Source organism: Strigops habroptila, chromosome 10 (assembly GCF_004027225.2).
Source record: "Strigops habroptila isolate Jane chromosome 10, bStrHab1.2.pri, whole genome shotgun sequence".
NCBI lineage: Eukaryota > Metazoa > Chordata > Aves > Psittaciformes > Psittacidae > Strigops > Strigops habroptila.
In genome coordinates this window covers 555544-575528 of record NC_046359.1, presented here as the reverse complement: position 1 = coordinate 575528, position 19985 = coordinate 555544, and the positions used below count along the sequence as shown (strand labels likewise).

Here is a 19985-nt window from a genome sequence, read left to right as displayed (position 1 = left end):
TAAATGAAATAGCTCTAAACTGTGGCATAGGCTTATTAACTACTGTATTTTGAGATTTTATTGTTACTAACAACAAATACTCAAAAACGAGTGCTGGTATTTGTGGTCTTATCTTGTATACTACCATACGTGCATTATGTACACGGTGGCTGATTATGCTTAGGGACAGATAACAGCTGAGATGTTATAATGAGAAACAGTTACATCTGTAAGCTGCTTCTGTAGCTAGCACCATTGCTGGTAATCTCAGCGCAGAGAGGAGGAGATGAACAAGCACAGATGGAAACGTGTCTTTTCTCACACAGGAAAGTATTTTCTCACACATTCAGGTCATGGCCAAGGGATGTCGAAAAGGCGCTATAAGGAAGTGGACCGTGTTGCTCTCATTACGTCCTTATTTTCCAAACAAATGCAGGATTTCTTGTGCACTGTCAGTACAACATCCTTCAGAAGGAACTTGCTTTTTTATGAAAACTTGCAAGAAATTTTAGTCTTCAGGAGAATTTTCATGTATTGTGCTGAATTGACTTAGTTTTGTGTAGTCATGTGTTACTGTTGCAGCAGCAGAAGCTTAAGAGCTGGGGATCTGAGTAGTGGCACGTAAGGACACCAAGATGTTGTAGGTGGAGAAAGACCTTTTCCTAAATCTGCCTGATCATAACCAAATATCAAGTTCATCAAATGCTTTCTGTTTGTACTGACTCCAGTATTCTTTACTTTTGTCCCTGAAGTGGGTTTTGCCTAACTAATAGTTAAGTCCTTTCTGCAACTCCATGATATTTGTAATGCAGATGAATATTATGTAGGGGCATCATGTAAAATTGTTGAAATTTCTGTGCATGCTGTCAGTAGTAGCATGGGCACAATTTTCCTGTGTGATTAATTAGGAGATTTTGAGTGTCCTTTACTTGAATTTCTCTTACTCTTTTGGATGAGAGGTTCTCATGGTTTTGTTAGGAGCCAGGACTTGTAAGGCCAGGAGGGTAGAAGGGACCACCGTGGGGCCCATGGGAGTTTTCACCCCACATTTTGGTGGAGAATGGCTGCAGAGGGAGTTGTGGTGGCTGCCTGCTTTGTCACATTGTCTGGTGAGAGCCTGTGCCTGAGGCCTTGGCTGAGAGGGGAACAGGGGTGAGCTGAGGGCTGCTGGGGTCTGAGCCGTGGCTGTGTGGGTACGGGCTGGAGCAAGAGCAGACGGGCGCTGCTGGGCTCAGCGCCCATAATGAGTGAGGGCTGTTCACCATCTGCCATGGGAGGTGTGGGCCGGCCTTGATTTCGGGTGGAATTTCTGTTGAAATCAGTGTGATTGGAGTGAGCAGAGTAGGGCGAGGATGTGGCTGCCGATGAAAGTAATTGCTGCAAGTGGTACTGGTGCACGGACAGGGAGGGGGTGTGCAGTGTGTCTGCAGGCAGTGGCTTGCTCAGGAGTAAACTCTCACATCTTGAGGTCCTTGAATAGATCTTCAGAGGTTAATAGTCCCAGTCACAAGGCTCTGCAGAGAGGGACTTCTTGCCCTGCAAGTTGCTCTACATGGTTGTTCTGTTTTCCTTGCTTTTGTTAAAAGGCCATGTATCTTGTCCGTTCAAACCCGTAAATGTCTTTGGGTGATCGAGTTGTTCTGATATTGCAGCAAAACTTGAAGTAATTACCAATGCACATTCACCATTTTTGCCCGTTAAAAAGAGGTGAAATTTAATTTACACTAATTATTTAACTACGTGAGGTGCTCGGCATGAAAGTGACCAGGTGCAAATTACAATTAAATAAGTAAAGGGAAGAAAAAATATGCTGCACATCACATTTTTCATATTTAACGTTCTATTTGTATTTCATTACCAGTCCATCTGCAAGAAGACTGTCATAGCAGACTGAAGCATTTTTTCAAGAAAAAAACCCCCCAAATGTGCGGTTAGACCGATAAAAGCAAAGTTTTAGTCTGAATAGATTAAGACAGGAGAGTTTTAATGAAATCTTCTCATTATTGCAGGCTCACTTTCTCTTAACTCTGGTTACACTGCATGCCTTGGTATGATCTCTGGATGTGCAAGGGCCATGCTTTCTTCAGGCTGCATTGCTCAAACACAAACATTTTGTAGCCTCCCCGAAGCTATTGTGTGTGTGTAATCAGCCTCTAGGAAATACTGAAATCTGTATAACGTAACCTGAGTGGGTACGTGCTCCTAGCTCCTTGTCACATGTATGGATTTGAGAATGTTTGCCTGGTTCCTGTAGTTGTGCTTGTTGCAGTCTTGCTACCCCACAGCCTGTCCCATGTGAACATGCTGCTGCTTTGGAGAGACAGAACACCAGTCACGATGGCTCTGCTGTTTGTGGGGATGAGAAGCAAAAGCTTTTATGCAGTCATAGACAAGGCTAGCTGTGGGGGTGCGTTGAATGCACCATCAGTCTTACCAAGGTGAGTTGAAGACCACAGTGGTGTTGCCATGGTACATGTTTCTTTGGGAGCATCAATACAAAACACTTCTGTATTGTAGAGAACTTGTTTCACCATCCAAAAATCTGTGTGCTGTCTTTTTTTACCTCAGCTGAACCTTTCCACACCTCGGAGATGTTTGTAGTGAAACCTTGCTTTGTGCATGGAATTTGTTTTTCGAAGTGCAGCATGGAAGATTTGGTTTATCTGCATGGAGCATGCTTGTTTGAGCAGTTGCTTTCCAGACTGCAGTGCTTGTAGATGAAAACCCTTTCTGTTGTGGTTGTGCCAGTTCAATTCCTTCAGCAGCGAGGCTGTTTTGCTGGTGTACTGCAGTAAGGTGCCTGGGTGTGTTAGTGAGAGAGAAATATTTTTGTTTCTACTGATGTGTCATTGTTGTAGATTTGAAATGGTAATGATGACTTTTTATAACCGTTCTTTAAAGATACTCTGAAAACTAGAATAACAGTCCCTGCTTCAATGTATATTTTATTTCACCTGTAAAACTGCTTTTAGTGCTTGCGTTTACACTTGGAATTTGAACGCTTTGCAATGAAACTAGAAATGATAGTGTCATATGCATGGAATATCCGTTTTAGTTTATGGTGGCATGTTTTACTGTCTGTGATGTGCGATCACACAAGCTCAACGGTACACAGCTGACGATGTATTTACTGTAAGGCTCTACCTAAGGAAATACGGTCTAGTGACAAGCAGGCTAGGTGGGGACTGAATACCCATAGGTTCAGTTCCTGGTTCTGCTACACAGTTCATGAGTTTGGGGTAAAATTCACACCACCTTACACTGAATGATTTTTATGTGAATTTTATTCATTAATATGAGTTAGGCACAAAAATACCATTGTTGTGCTGTGTTACTTATCTTATGGACATGTATTGTAGACAGATGCTGTATTCTGCTATCGATCCATAGGGAGACAATAGGGGTTTTGTACTAAAACTGACTGCAGGATTTGAACCTTGTCTTTTGTTTGTTTGTGTGCCTGTTTTTAAGTGACCATTCTCAGAGCGATCAATAGTTGCACTACTTACTGTGAGCACCTCTGCTCATAGTATCTGTGCTATTTAAGATCATACAAGTCAGCGCAGAACTCAGGCTGCATGCTGCTTTGGACTCCAGTTCAGTCTCCTTTACTTAAGAGAGGAAATAGCCCAACTAAGGTACAGTCAGCAGCTAAAGCACTAGAGAAGGGCAGCATGCATAGACTTGCATCCAGATGTTAAATGCTGTGTTTAGAAGAAGAAAGCGTAAATTTTCCTCCCAAACAAATTGGTAAAATTCAAGATGGAAACTTGTGATTTAAGGCATTTTACTGTGGTAAGTGTTAGAGTGAGTAGCAGCTCTGCAGAGCGGAGGGAAGAGATACTTCTCTTGAGCGGGTGCATGTGGGCAGTGCGGAACCTGCCAGTTTTACTCTGGCTTCGTGCAACTTTGTGAAATTTGGATTTGAAGTACCTGGGCAATTCCAAGGGTAACTGCCTGAGCAAAATCTTGCTTAAGATAGTTATTGGGAACACTACAAAATGTTTTGGGGTCTATAGGGCACACCAGTGCTTCCTAAACCAGCATAGTGCCCTCAGGGACACCCTCGGACTCATTTGCGCTAAACCTTTGGGGGGCATGAATCCACTTGGTTCCATGGGCAGCTTGAAAGTCCCCTGATTTGTGCCAAGTGGTGTCTGTCCCTCTGCATCTGCAGTCAGCACAGTTGCTCTGTTTTCCCTTTTAATATGGGATGTTGCGACTCAGCTCTGTAAATGTCTGTGAGAGAATCAGAGGGAACAGTGATGAGGCTGTTGAGGAGACCCGCGAATGGGGCTGGTTTTATGCTATACCATAACCTTTACCATGTCCACTTGTTAGCAACACACACTTGTCACTAGTGGACGCTTCTTAGAAAATGTTAGTCATCATTGCTATGTGCACAGAGCTCATAGTCCTTCACAACCCTGCTCTGGCTCCCAGACCACAGTGATCAAGGCTTGGACCTCATCAGTGAGAGAAAGCAGACCATGAGTGGCCTTGGCTTCTCTCTCCCACAGTTCCCCCCCCCCCCCCCCCGTTTGCTAGTTTAAGATATAAACTGGAAGAATTTAAGTAATTAAAGTGATTAACCTTATGCTTTTGATACTGCTTGCTTGTTTTAATCTGTGCTGTCAGTGATGCTTCTAGTGTACTTGGGAGGATATCCTGTATGTTCACAGTCCTTTCTGCTTCTCTTGTCCTTTGTTGCTTGGATGCCTCGTACATGCAGCTAGGCTCATCTTGGGCAGTTTGGTGAGTGTATCGCTTAACACATGAAGAAAATGCTACGGCGGGTGGAAAACATAACATACAGGCACAGTGAAAAGTGAAGCCCATGAATATCTGCCTGGCGTATCTGGTGCTCAATTAGCAAAACCCCCACGTGAAACTTTAATTTCAGGCAGACTCCGAAGACATAGTGAAGTCACTGGGTCCTACACGTGCTCCTGAAGTTAAGTATATGCTTTTATTGGGGGTGTTTCAACCTTTGGTTGAAAATTGGTCCTTTCCAACCCTAATCATTCTATGTTTCTATATACTTTGTGAATAGAAACGGCTTATTGAGCTGGAGCCAGTGTAGGGAATTTTGGGACTCCTGCTGTTCTGCTTACAGTATTTTGCAGGAGAGTTTAAGGCTGTAGAATGACACCAACTGGATCCATAGAACAATCTGCTCTTGTTCCCGTGAACTCCAAATTATTTTCCTTCTCACATGCAAAGTTGTACCAAGAGCTGTGTTTAAAAACCCATCTGTTGTCCATATTATATCAATTGGAAGAAAAATTTTAGACTTCTAAAATATTCTGGTTACGTGTTCCATCCTGCTGTCATCTGTCTTTCAACTACAAGCCGTTTCTTGTAGTTGCACTTATTTCTAGCTGTTCAAATCTTTTCCCTCCCACCAACAGATGAAACTCTGAGTTGCCTAAATTGCAAAAGTGGAAGTACTGGTAGTGGAAAGAAATGACCGCTTTCAAAATAAGATGCTTTTGATAGTATAAAATAAATAAATTGATATAATAGTTTTTTCATATGGAGTGTGGGGAAAAAGTAATACATCACTTTAGAAGTTGTTTAGTCATATTTTTCATTACACAGTATATTTGAAGTGTCATTAGTATCTGTATGTTTTTAATATAATTTGTGACACAAATATGTGATGTGTAACAGAATATAGCAATTTTTTAAAATTATTTTTGCAGCAAAATAAGATTATAATTCCAGTGCTGCTGGTTACAATTCACCTGATAATGATCACGCTCTTCTGTGTTGCAATGGTGATAGCACAAGCATATTTCTTGACTGATACACTGCTTTTCCACAGGGCAGTAGTGAAGTTCATCTGTCTTAATTTAGGTTTGTTGTTACATTTTAATAAAACAGCCAATTGTGACAGAACCAGACAATATTGTATCATTTCAGGTTTGCAAGGTTTTCGTTGCAATTGTGATGAATACTTGGGGGGGGTGTGTGTGTATTTGCATGTGTTACAGGTTTGTAGTTTTCTCCCACCATTTTCAAAGCAATAGCTTCTCACTGAGGGCTTCAGGATTTCTTAAATACTGCACTGTGTCCTCCCTGGAAAACTCCGTGGGAGACATGCAGGTGATGGAAGCTTTGTAGCCTTTTGCCAGTGAGATACAGATCACAAACTCAGACTGTCTCATGGTGGTTGGATAGCTAGGCCACAGTCCTCTGTTCATGAGAAACTCAGTGCTGATACCTGTCTCTGTAAGGATTCTTCCTCAATATTAGAGCAGCATCTGTAAGCAGTTGACCAGCCTTGTTCAGTTGTTCCCCAGCGTGAAGAACACAAAAGCCTTCACTATGTGTGGTGCTGAACAGCTCATTTTACCAGGAGTTCTGTTTCCATGACCTAAACCCTAGACTTTTATCCCAGTCTCTCTTTAACAATTTAGTATTTCCAAAGATCCCTTAAAATCTTGAAACCATCCCCTTGGAAATTGAAGGTCCTTGGAGTAGGAGCAGGAGCTGTTCCTTAACAGATTAGCCTGTGGCTCAAGAGAATCCCGTTGATGTCCATTCCAATTCCCGATCTTACAGGCATCTCTGATATGAAAGGTTTCTCCCCATAGAAATATTTTGAGGACAAGATTTGGGCTAGGGATAATCCCACAGAGAATGACTGACTGATTTCAGACTTCAGCGAGGGAATAACTAGCTCCTGAATTTAAGTGCTTGGGTCAGAGGGCAACACTGGTTTCGTCTGTTTGTCAGGACATTAAATAAGAGTAGGTCCATTTCAGACAAGCAGTTGGTAAGACCCTTCTTGTGATGCTGCTGGGATGTGGGAGGAAGGTCTCTGGATAAAGCGTTGGTGGAACCAGTGGATAAACAAGACTTAAAGCAGACCACTTAAAGGAAGATATAATTAATATAGCCATGGAGTTCTGGTACTGTAGTATGTTGTCCAGTATTTACCTGATACTTTAAAAGAAGCATAGAGATGTCACAGGCTTTTCTCTTGCCAAATTTCAGTCTAGAACAGTTGTGTGTAGAGAACTGTAAAGCAGTGAGCATCTTCACAACTCTTTCTGGGTGATATATGTTTCTATTAAATGAACTGTATGTGCTGCTTATTGATTTTGCCCTTGAAAGTAAAGGCTCTAAAGTTTGGAAGTATGCACAGGTTACTAGTTTTAAATATATAATGAGTACTGGATATAGGATGAATAGGGAACAAACCAGTGTCTGCAGTAGTAGATTTTTGTGGCAGTCGTACGAGACTGAGAAACTGCACAGCGTGTGTGCAGCATGGGGACATGGAAGCAGGCAGGGGCTGTGGGGAGGGCTGGGCACTTGTTCCAAAGCAGCTGTATGCTGGGCAGCAAATCTCAGCTCCAGAAACAGCTCTAGCAGGGATATCTCCCAGTCAGTGCTTTTATACATCTTGACTTACTGACATACAAATTCTGGTGAAACGTGGAACAGTGGTGGGACAGGAGGTTGGCGAGGCGTCGCTGTGAGGCAGTGGTACGTGTGTGTATTAAAGAACTTTCTCACTCCGCTGGTTTTCTGCTCCTTCAGTGCTGCACCCACCAGAAGTGCTGGAAAATGCCTCCAATTTTTCAATATGCAGCAGAAATCATGGACCCCAGCTTCCTGTTTTTTGGATGTTGTCCCTGGCTGTGTTTGAGCTGTTGTGTAAAAGGGGGCAAAGGACTGGCCCCTGAGCTGATGGCCAGGTCACACTGACCAGGTCATATCTGCACTGCTGAGACAGCCCTCCTGACAGCAGGCTTGTCTTGTGAGGAGATGGTTGAAGTGGTCCAAGAACACGCAGAAGGCAAGCTAATTGAGCAGTGTGCTGCGGTGCTCAAACTTGCTTCCTTTCCCACTTTTATTTAGCCATACGGGTTCACTCCGCTTTCAGCAGTTTTGCTTCTCTGTACATCTATTTTACCTGCAGATTCTGTGCTGTCTTATGAATCAACATGGAAGGATTTTCCCTTAATGCAGACACTGACCATCTCTGGTCTGTTTCAGCACAAGCTGAAATCGGAAGGAACTTCTGGCAACTGAGTGTTTTTGAGATTGCTACCTCTTTGTTAAATGTCTTGAGAGAAGTTGTTAGGGGAAGACAGACAGACAGAGGCGTGACATTACACACACTGTGGATTGCGGGTTTTTTTACGTAGGAAACAAGGATACAAAAGAGGTCTTGGGAGGAAGACAGAACTTGCTCCTTTGGGAATACTTTCCAAATAGGAAGCTGTGTGAAAATAGTAAAATGTTGGTATTGTGTGACATAAGTGATTTTTTTTATTTGGTTGACTATTACTTTCGCTGTAGTAATGTTTAAAGGTTTTTGCGAAGATGCAGGCTTCCTTGTCTTTATGTCTTCAGATACATTGAATTTACAATGTAAGTATCTGATAGATGAAGAGAGGAAAGAAATGTTACCGTCGGGATCAAAGACAGAGACAGATTGTGAGATGCCCTCCATGGTCCGATATGAAATCTGTGGCAGCTAAGAGCTCAGTCTGTTTCTCAAGTCCTGTGATTTGGTAGCACTCCCAGCACCATACATTGCTTAGCAGCACAGAGGTCAATCTAGCGATGCTGTGCAAGCCTTTAGCTCCGTGATAAACTTTCAGCAAACCTTTTTCCAGTGAAGCTTTTGACATATTTAAAGTTTATTACATGTATCTTTGTGTTGTGATTCAGACCTAAATTTGTTTTATTCTGAAGTTTAAAGTTTCCCATCTGACAAAAAACACATTGATTTTGGGGAAGATTTATGGAATAATATCAGATGCCGCTATTTAAAAAAAAAAAGTTACTGCCTTGCAAAAGTGAATTTCTTGTTTCTTTGTTTAGTAACGTGTTCAGAGCACTTGAAAGGAAGTTTTGGAATAAAGAGATTTCTACCCTGGGGGAGTAGTATCCTGTGCTTTCGTTAGGTCATGTCAGGCCATTGTTTTGCTTTTCTTATCATAGAGATCTTGTGTCTTTATTCGTGCTCAGCTGTGGACTTGAGTTTCCTGGAGGAGAGTGAAATAATTAAGAATTAATACTACAAAATCATATGTTCTCTGTTTGTAGCTATGTTTGCTTAGTTGAAGGCCATTGTTATCTGTAGTTACATATAGTAATAGGTAGTGTAGATACATACCAGTAGTAAGTAGTATCTTGTACCTCTGATTCTCAGTATAGCTGAAAAGAAATACGACTGTTCTCTGTAACTATGAGAAAACATAGACTGAGAGATTCAAGGTCACCCATCAAATGGCTGGTAAAACTGGGGTCTTTTGATCCCTGCTGTTTTCATCCCTAACTGCTAGCTGATGTTCTCAATGGCTTCATTTCTGCTAGCGGATTATACGGTAGCAGGGTGTGGGAAAGGACATGTTTAATTTATAGCTCCAGATACAGCCGCTGGGGAGGACGGTTAGGTGCACAGAGTGGTTTATCAGTAGAAGTCATCATTAATGTAGGGTGATTAATGTGGTGCCAGAGAAGGGCATGGGGTGTGTTCTTCTTGCTCTTAAAATATGTGAACTGCTTCAAAAGGTCACACAGCCTGAATACGGTCTTGGTGAGAGGAGTCATGGGAGGAAGAGGGGCATTGGCAGCCTAGATTGAGAGCTTATATGGCTGTGCAGTTGTGTCATGTGGTGGAGGAACACCTCCCTAATGACTAGCTAAATGATGGCCAAAGCCTCTCTGTCTTGACTGGTAAATCTGACTTGTTTCTGGTGTGACAGAGCTGACATACTTATTAACGTAAGTGATGTGAGCAATAGCTTTCCTGGTCGCAGCCTGGGATGCATGTGCCTGCTTTGCAAATAAGCAGAATTTCTGGCATTGACAGTGAGATGCCTTTCCTCAGAACTAAATTTGCTAAATAGAAGGAGGCATGAGAAGGCGAGGCTTGTTAAGTCTCATATGCATGGGACTCTTGCTTTGAAGTGTGTTACTTCATTTCCTTCAAGTCTTCCTCAGGGAAACCATTTGGATTTCGTATGCATTTTACCATCAATTCTTCAGTTGTCACTATCTGCCTCTAGATTATGGCCGTAGTTTCTGTCTACCTTATTTCCTGTCAACCACTGCCACTCTGCTTGCAGGCTGCATTGTGATGTATGCCATGTAGAGAAGAAGGCAGAAGTCTGGGTAGGTGGTGGTAGCAGAGCAGGGGTGTCATGGGTGACCCCATGAAACATGCAATAGGTTTGCAGCCCACCAGGTTAGCACAGAAACTGCCTCCTGCACAGACCTCGTTTTTACAACTAAGGACCAACATGCTCCCTTACAAACAAAGATAAATAGATTTCACCTAGGGTAGTGCAGTTTTTCCAGGGGACAAATCGACTGAGAGAAACTGGAGAAGAAACTCCTGGCAGAGGTTATGCTGAGGCTCTCTTCTTCACAAACCAGAAAGAGAGAAAGATGCACAGCCAATGAATAAATGTGCAGAATCTGAAACTCGCAGTTCTAGCTCATCTATCACATACCATCCTTTTATAGAGCAAGATGAAATCACAGAGTCATAGAATCATAGAATGATTTGGATTGGAAAGGACCTTAAGATCATCTAGTTCCAACCCACCTGCCATGGGCAGGAACGCTTCACACTAGACCGTGTCACCCAAGGCTTTGTACAGCCTGGCCTTGAACACTGCTGGGGATGGAGCATTTACCACTTCTTTGGGCAGCCTGTTGCAGTGCCTCACCACCCTCACAGTAAAGAACTTCCTCCTTATATCTAACCTGAACTTCCCCTGTTTAAGTTTGAACCCATTACCCCTTGTCCTACTACTACAGTCCCTGATGAAGAGTCCCTCCCCAGCATCCTTGTAGGCCCCCTTCAGATAGATACTGGAAGGCCGCTCTGAGGTCTCCACGCAGCCTTCTCTTCTCCAGGCTGAACAGCCCCAACTTTCTCAGCCTGTCTTCATACGGGAGGTGCTCCAGCCCCCTTATCATCCTCGTGGCCTCCTCTGGACTCGCTCCAACAGCTCCATGTCCTTTTTATGTCGAGGACACCAGAACTGTACACAATACTCCAAGTGGGGTCTCATGAGAGCAGAGCAGAGGGGCAGGATCACCTCCTTTGACCTGCTGGTCACGCTTCTTTTGATGCAGCCCAGGATACGGTTGGCTTTCTGGGCTGCAAGCGCACACTGAAGCTGGCTCATGTTAAGTTTCTCATCACCCAACACCCCCAAGTCCTTCTCTGCAGGGCTGCTCTGAATCTCTTCTCCGCCCAACCTGTAGCAGTGCCTGGGATTGCCCTGACCCAGGTGTAGGACCTTGCACTTGGCTTGGTTAAACTTTATAAGGTTGGCATTGGCCCACCTCACAAGCGTGTCAAGGTCCCTCTGGATGGCATCCCTTCCCTCCAGCGTATCAACCGAACCACACAGCTTGGAGTCGTCGGCAAACTTGCTGAGGGCGCACTCAATCCAACTGTCCATGACGCTGATGAAGATGTTGAACAGGATCGGTCCCAGGTGCACACTGAAGCCGGCTCATGTTTAGTTTCTAATCGACCAACAGCCCCAAGCCCTTCTCTGCAGGGCTGCTCTGAATCTCTTCTCCGCCCAACCTGTAGCAGTGCCTGGGATTGCCCTGACTCAGGTGTAGGACCTTGCACTTGGCTTGGTTGATCTTCATGAGGCTGGGATCAGCCCGCCTCACAAGCGTGTCATGGTCCCTCTGGATGGCCAGCGCCAACTTTAAGCCACCCTCATCAGACGTGCCATTGTTGTCTGTCTCAGTGCTTGGACATAATCTCATCTTGAAAAACAAGATTTCACCTTCTGCTTACCCTTCTGGAGACAGCTTGAGAGAGCAACATGGTGCCGCAAACTTATCCTGCTTAATGTCAGCTAATTAAATTCAGTTTTGAATATAGTACTAAGCCAATTTAATTCTGTCTTTCAGAGCCTGCAGAGATGGTTGTGACTCTTGGATGGGTTTCCGTCTCTGATTAGTGATCAAATCTCTCTGTGCTTTTTAAGACCGACTCTCTGTCTGTCTTTTTTTGCTTGTCTCTCACCTGTACTTGGGATGTTTAGGGAACAGAGGGGTTTTTTTCCCCATGCTTTTATAGCCCCAGCATCTACTGTCACATTTGACAACATACTCTGTTTAATGTCATTTATTCTCTGAAATGAAAGTTTCATTCCTGTGTCGGGAACAGAAATAGACGTTACTGTGAAACACTCTTGGGTTTAGATCTTGATTTGGGAGGTTGTTTTTCAAAAGTGTTGATCTTCAGAGGGATGGGTATTTGAGTGACCTTCTAGCTCTGAGCTCATACACCCGCCTCTGGATGATCATCCACATCACAAGTCCAAGTGCAACAGCCTCCAGTAATGTTTACTGTCTATCACTCTCAATGTATTCTGTGATCACTAACATCCGTGAAAATGAGGGGTAGAATTAAAAAAGGGATAAAATTAGTCCAAAAAAAGGTAAATGTCAAAGGAAGTTGTAGTGTGGAGAAGAACAATACACGTGATTAATTAAGTAGTACTGGTGGAGTGTGTCATGCCAGAGATAATCCAGCAAGTATTTTTGATTCTAAATGCCCTCTGTGCAGGTTATCAAAGAAAATCAAAGAAAAAATACTGGTTTTCTGGGGATTTTAATGCATTATTTTCCCTACAGCTCTGGCACGTCCCTCACTCCTGTGCGGCTTTGTGCCAGTGAGTGCCTTTGCTCTGCTCTTTTTAAAGTCCGTGTTGCCATCAGATGGGAGATTGGTGTGCATCGCTGTGGAACCCCCCTGCTGCAGCTTACTCCCTGTTTGCAGTTGTGTTTCTTTTCTCTCATTCTCTTCCCGCTTCCCCTCCCACTTGTTGATGTGGCTTATTTGTGTTCAGACATTAGAAGAACGGAATTGCTGTTATCAGCAACGTAATTCCCGGTTACTGAGAAACTACTGCTGGTGTTCCTTCCAGAGAATAGCTGGAGTGTATGGGGAGACATGGTTTGAGAAGAAACTTGTATTGTCATTGTGCTTGTTCTGTATTTTTCCTTAATTCCTTAAATTTATTGAGAGGAAAAGAGAGGAAAGTTTTTTTTATGGATCAGTAATCACATTTTTTCTTTCATTTAAGATATATTTTTCTGAAAGTTTATTCACAGCTATATTTTTTTTAAGTTAGAAGCTATAGCTTTTTAAAAAATTCATAAGAAAATATGTATCTGGGGAGTTTTTGAGGATTAATACTTAGACCTGATTTTAGTAAACAATTCAATGCCTATATGTAATCAATCTAAGCATTTGGTTTAGATACTTTGTCCATTTTGTAAGTCCTTATTAATTTTTCAAATGAGCAAATAGTATTTATTGAAGGTGGCAAAAGAATTGCCAAAATCCTGAGAAGTCCTAGAGCACAGCAGTGGTTTTATAGGCATTTTCTAAATACCCATGTTTGTAAGGCCTCTTCAGCTCTGTTGTTGAGAATATGCTGTGTGCATTAATATGAATATTTATAATGCAAAAGATTGCATATTGCTTCTTCACTGTTGTATTTTGTTGTAATGCTGTGTGTCTTTGGGATGTGAGAGTAACTTATCTGTAGTTTAGTATGTATAAATGCAGTTTTAGGATTGTCTTAAGACCAGTAGACTCATTTTTGAGAAGTAATGGCACATTTATGTGCAAGCAAGTTGGCAGCAAAAATTATGTTTCAGCTTCCATTAATTTTTCTAACTGTGCCTAATTTTTGCATTTCCTTAAAACATTGCTTGTGAAAATGAGGGTCTTAATTGATGGCACTGGAGATTACACTGTCTAACCATAGAAAATAAACAGTTTGCACAAGAACTGTGTGTCTTTTCTTACAGTTCTCTCTTTCTGTAGAGACTGTGTTGATTTATATGTTTAGTTCCCAATCTTTCTCCCACCGAGATTTTAAGTGCTTGATCCCTAGTGTATTTATTTCTGTCAACACTAGCCATTTCCATAATTGCCAGAATCATGTAGTTAAATACCTTCAATACAATTTCCATTTTCAGATTTTACCACATCTTCCATGATTCTGTTTCACCTGGAAAGACTTTGCCTTTGCCTTCAAGAGGCTCTTCTAGGACTTACAATGTCTAAGTGTATTTTTGAGACTTCGGTGTTTCTTTCTCACTAGGAAGTCTCTGCCAGAAAGATGTTTGTGAAAGCTCTTGAAAATTGTCAGGTTCACAAGTAGCGCGGTTGACTTTTAATAGTTGCCTCTTAGACCCTCATGCTCCACCAGACGTGGTTTCTTATGAGCAGTTTTGGCTTTCTGCGACATGGTCTCCGAGATCGCTCCATCTCAACTGTGAGCAGAGAGGCAGTGAGAGCATTACCTGTGTCCTTGAAAATCTGGACCATGGCTTTGGACTGGTCAAGGAAGACTCAGTGAAAGAATCTGAGCAAAAGGAGTCAAATGGAGAATTAAAACCTCATTTCCAACAGGACACAGAACAGCAGGAAGCCAATGGTAGCTGGTGACGGCCACCAACATGAATTAGGTTTGAACTGATTCACTAGAGATGAAGGACTGTTTCACTTGGTTCCATGTGTTGCAATATATTTCTGTTCACAATGTAGGTACTTCATGGACATCATTGTTTTCAATTCATGTGGTGATTTAGGACTTTTGGTTTAGAGTGTTTATTTTCCAAGAGTACTGTTAACAGGCAGCAAGAAAAAATGAAGGAAAAACGTTTAAGTAGATTATTCACCTGAAAAGTTCTGATAGTTTTTTAGAAGGTAAATGAAGTGATGCAAGGTGAACGATTAGGTGTAGTCATTAGGGGCAGTTTGAATAAATGACTCCAAAGAAATCCGCAACCAGGAAAAGAATGAGTTGCATGTCTTACTGTATTTTCCCTTTGAAGACAGCTGGCCATATTTAGCAGCATCGTTTTTTAGGGAGGATGCTACAAATGATTTTTCCATGAGGGAAGATTCTCTTTAAGCCTTCAATGGGTTGAGAAAGAATTGCATTTGTAGGTAAACCAGGGTTATTAGAAAGTAAAATTAAAGCAGTTTAATAGGATGGATCTAGCTAACACTCAGAAAAATGTCTCTTTTAGGGAATTTACTTTATAACATCAAGCCTGGATATGAAGAATTAGGGATATACGCTCTTTAGAAGTTCTAAGTGTACTTTGTAAGTTAAAGCTGTCCACCAAATCTAGATAATGCTGTCTCATTCTTTTGTACTGTGTGTCTGGGAATGCAGATACCTGGTTGTCTTTTGGCGTTTCTGAAAATGAGGGACTGGTGAGCCCTCTTCATGTGCTTTCTGGCAAAACTCCCCAGGCAGGTTCATGCTCTGAAGCCTCTGTTTGTTATGTCAAAAGTGCTGCCAGTTTGGTGGTGTTTCAGCCATCCTGCGAGCTCTCACAGCCAGTCAGTTCGATTCATGCTGGGTCCCATGCCTGTCTGGGGCTGCAGTCCTGCCAGTGTGCATTTGTTTGGTCCTCACGATGTCAGCCAATGTGTGCACTTACTTACCGGCAGCCCTAAGCTGGGTTCACGTACATCAGACCTCCATGAGTTTCCTGGTGGGCCATCCATAGCTTGAGCAGAGGGGGCTGTGAGTGAAGGGGAAAAAGCCACTGCTGGGGTTACAGAGGGGAGGCGGGTGAGTGAATGAGATGGTGCCTCAGCCAGTGTATTGCAGCTGGACAGTGTGGGAACCCCCCCAGCCCCAGCACAGAGCTGGAGGAGCTGCCTGCCTGCTGGGAAGGATGGGGCTCTCCCCAGTGAAGGGGAGTGATGCTGAAATCCTGATGATAGAGCAGCTGCAGCTGCCTTTGGACACTGTTAGCAGTCACTGCTCCGCCGTCTTGCTTACTACTGCTGGATGCTGTGGCTCAGCAACTCACCTCAGCCTGTCATTTAAGTATGTGTATACTGAAATATGTATGTCCACTACTCTGTGTTGATTGTGTTTGCCAACATGTATTTATACTGTTTAAGAGCAGGCAAACATTAGATATTACATATTAGCATCATACTTATGGGAAATGCACCCTTTACCAATAATTTTTTGAGGGTTTTTTTTTTGGATCAGGGAGTATGTTCTTTACATACTTAATATAAATCTTTACATGGTTTTACACTTTTGAAGACCAAGTAGAGAGTATAGAAGACTTTATCTGATGGCAGCTTCTCATCTCCATGGGTGTGTCTGTACATGAGTTTGTCTGGATATATTTATGAGTATCCTGTAAGTCATATTATTTACATTTTCAAAATAAAGAGAACCCAATTAATCTGCCTTTTGTATCAATAACTGTGTTTTGTTGCTTTATCCACACCCTCATGGCATCACTGATGAGTCAATACAATTAACAAGCAAGAGTTTCTTAATTCTTGTTTCAAACACTTACTTACAGGGATATGTCGTCCAAGCGAGTTTTCTTTGTTTAATGCTGTAGACTTTTAGGTTGCCTGAACCTGTGTTTGTTTCAATCAATCAGTTGTGATTTTACTATTTGTTTTAGTAAGAAATAACTTCTTCAGCTTTTAAATTGGAAAGTTTGTTTTTTTGCTGCCATGTGTCTTGTCATTGGAGACAACACTGCTAGTACAAGTTCATTTTCCATATCTGCACTAGCTACCTACACTATACATCAAAACTAGTTTCCATTGCTTTGATAGCATGCCTGAAATTTGGTCTGGGGCAGTGGGCCTTTTGTTTGGCTACAGCAGGACATTTTTTACTTGCCATCATGAACAGCAAAATGTTCTCTGTAAGCTTGGGAAGAGCACAGACCCTGTCAATGCAGAGAAGGAATATGTGAGAACACACAAATGCATTAGCAGAGCTTGATGTAAATGTCTGAACATGATGAGCTTAGTATCTGGATTTGTTGTGCTTGCAGGTGGGACCCTCTTCTGATATGTGATCTACAACGAGCTACTCTGAATCGTACGATGACAATGTTATCACTGCCACATCTCTGGGAACCAGTTATTCATAAGTATACGGTATGTGAATGTCTGTGTCTTACATTAACCGTTGCTTGTTGGAACAACGCAGAAACAATAACATCAAGGTGCTAAAAGTCATTGAAGTAAATGTTAAGCCTCATGTACAATCAATTACACCGAGCTGTTCCAGCAGATGTTTATCTGCTAGGCCTGGTCTGTATGCAGAATAGTGAACTGTTTTAACTTGAAAATGTATTAATTTACAGAAACTGGTAGAAACATTCCACCAATGTTTCCTTTGGATGAAGTTATACTGGTACAGTGGTGATATGTAGATACGCAGTCTATTATTCTCTTCCTCAAGCAGAAGGGGGTGGTAGCAGTAGCATGAAGGTTCTGTACTTTGGCTGTATTGCTGCACTTAAAGCGATACTATTTTTGCATTTAGGAAAGGTCTTTAATTGCTTTTCTCCTTCATTCCATTTTCAATTTCTGGTCAATCTAAATTAGATTAATTTCACACACCAGTGAATCTCTAAAGAAGTGTAAATTAACTCCATTTTACCAAACTCAGCCAGATGATGGCAGTTATTTCCTTGATGCTTGCTTTACATCACCCACCATCTTTGACCAAGATTTCAATAGGAATTAAATCCATATATCGAGCCTTTTTTCCTCACCCTGAAAAAGGAATTAGAGACTGACACCCACATCTAGTGAAGGGAGGCTATTTAGTTTCTGTCCTACAAGGCCAAAAACGTAAGGTCACTGGTAGCTGGCGTGTTTTTCTCTTCTACTGTTCTGGCTTGAAACTGTTAACACACTCAGGTCCTGTAAAACCATGAGCAAACTGGTTTTATGAGAGTGATTACATCATTGTTTTATGTTCTGAAGCAGTTTGTAGCAGACCACATAACTGTTAGCATGGAGCATCTTCATCTGATTTATAGCCCCAATGCAACTCCCACTGAGGCTGGTGGAAAAACATTTCTTCCTGCTGATGGGAGTTGAATTGCACTGCACATAACATCTGAGACTTTTGTTTAAGTAGGGTTCCCTGCATGGAATTTTTTCTTACTGATTAGCGACTTTGTAAAGATGAAGTGTTGAAGATACAAGCATAAAACAGAATTACAAGGAAATGGATTCTCCAAATAAGCTAGAAAAGGATTCAATTGTTGAAAATGCTTGTCTAGCTTCAGGAGTTATAAATTGATGGGGACACATGAGTGTTTGCTCTAAAAGTGTATATCTGTGTAACGTGCTGTATTTTTATATGTAATTTGGAAGACAATATGTGTTGTAAGTGATTTGCTGCTACATCAGTGATGTGAGAGTGGGAAAGGAAGATGAAAGTCTTACAGGGAACAGGAAGGGAAAGGTCACGCTTCATCGGTCAATTCAGTGTGTTTTGGGAGGGTGGTTCACAACTTGGGTAGCTTGTGTGCTGAATGGTGAAGAGGTTTCCAAGTCTGGCTGGACTCTGGGTTGGTTCAAAGAGAAGCTCCCGGAGGCAACATCTGCCGCTGAAGTGAGAGAGCGTTGATCCTGCTTTGCTAGGCTGGCCTGTGCAGCCACCCTCAGTAACTGCTGCTGGCCAAATACCATTAGCACGACCTTTTGCAGACTTTTGTGCATTTGTTCTGATGTCTCCTTCATCATCCACGTCCAAGCACCTTTTCAGGAAGGATATACAAATAATAATCTCTGTTGCTCTTGTTTCTTCTGAATGGATGAATTTCTAAACATTCAGAATTGTTTGTTGATACACGTTTTTGTAAATAAGTTGGTTTGGTGTGTGTGGGAGCATTGGTAATGGAAAGCTGGTTTGAAGAGGACGAGTTTTATGTTCGGCAGGGGCAGAGGTCTGGAAAGGACCCAGCAGGCCAGCTGGTCTGCTTTCCTGCCACCGCAGCTATCTCGTCACAAAAAGCATGACTGCGTCTTGGTTGACATTTTCACTTTTTAATGGAATGTGGCTTTTCGCCGGCGGAGGGGACCTGTCAGAGAGCCAAGGGCAGGTGGCAGGGAGAGGCGGTTGTCCGAGTGGTGACCCCTTGAAGCTTTCCGTGTTCCCTGGGCACAAAGAGCAAGCAGCCGTCTTGCTGCCATGCTTTTAATGAGCTGTAGAGCAAGGGATACTGTGTCTCACACCTTGTGGGGCTTCTTCTGATACGCATTAATAACCTTCATGGATTTGCCATCTACCCAAATCAAAATGAAATTTCCTTTCACCGCTGAATGCAGGAGTAAGAGGAAAGCAAGGTTTTTCACATTTGTTTTTCCTTTTGGGTGTTATTTTGTTTTTCCTCTTTTGCCAGTTCTCATACAGCATTGCAAACATTTCAGGAAACTAATCTGCAGGAGCACAGCTCATAAAAGCTCGTCCTGCCGGAGGACGAGGCTCTGCTTATTGCAGAAAAGCTTCTGAGACAGTCACAGCTGAAAAGATTACACACCTCCACAGGAAATTAAATTTGATGTAATATAGCAAAAGAATGACAAAATGGAAAGAGCATATATAATATATTTGTGATTATTAAGTGGTAGAAAAATGAAAACTTGAGAGCCAATAAAGTGCATGTAATTCGGATATGGATATAAAATTCCCAATAGTTGTTTAAAAATTTGGCTCTCTACTTTCCTCTGCCCTCTCCCGGTGCTGTTATCTCAGTGTGGAAAATCATTAACATCTTGTAAAATTGTGTGAACTTTTGGGCATGTGAGACTATAAAATGTTTAAGACAAGTTTCAGAGCAGTCCTGTGGAGTTCAGTTAGGTTGCATTCTTCAGCAGAAAGTGCATACGTGACACCAGACTGGGAATGAGAAGCAAGAGCTTCCTTCTTTGCTTCATCCTTCCACATGGATGTGCAGTGCTGACAGAGGAGGAAGCTCTCCTCCCCTGTCTGCCCATGCCCCTCACCGAGGCGCAGTGAGTGCTTGGGCTGGAAGTGGTGGATGAAGTCCCAGCCCTGTCCTAGCCACCAGCCAGAGGCTGATGTGGCAGACATGGTCAGGCTGGGGACCCGCTGGGGACCATTCAGTTGACACACATGCTGAAGAGATCTGTTTGGTTCTGAGGTCCTTGCAGCTTGCCT

At 42.5% G+C, this 19985-nt stretch overlaps 1 protein-coding gene across 12 annotated transcripts in view; it reads left to right on the top strand.

Moving 5' to 3' along the window:
* Positions 1-19985, top strand: part of HIVEP2 (HIVEP zinc finger 2) — a 142244-nt gene that overhangs the window by 19706 nt on the left and 102553 nt on the right. For 10 of the 12 annotated variants that reach the window (XM_030498927.1, XM_030498937.1, XM_030498943.1 and 7 more), the window contains exon 2: positions 16837-16942. The gene's annotated coding sequence lies outside the window, so the exon portion shown is untranslated. The other 2 variants (XM_030498935.1, XM_030498932.1) reach the window with 2 other exon arrangements.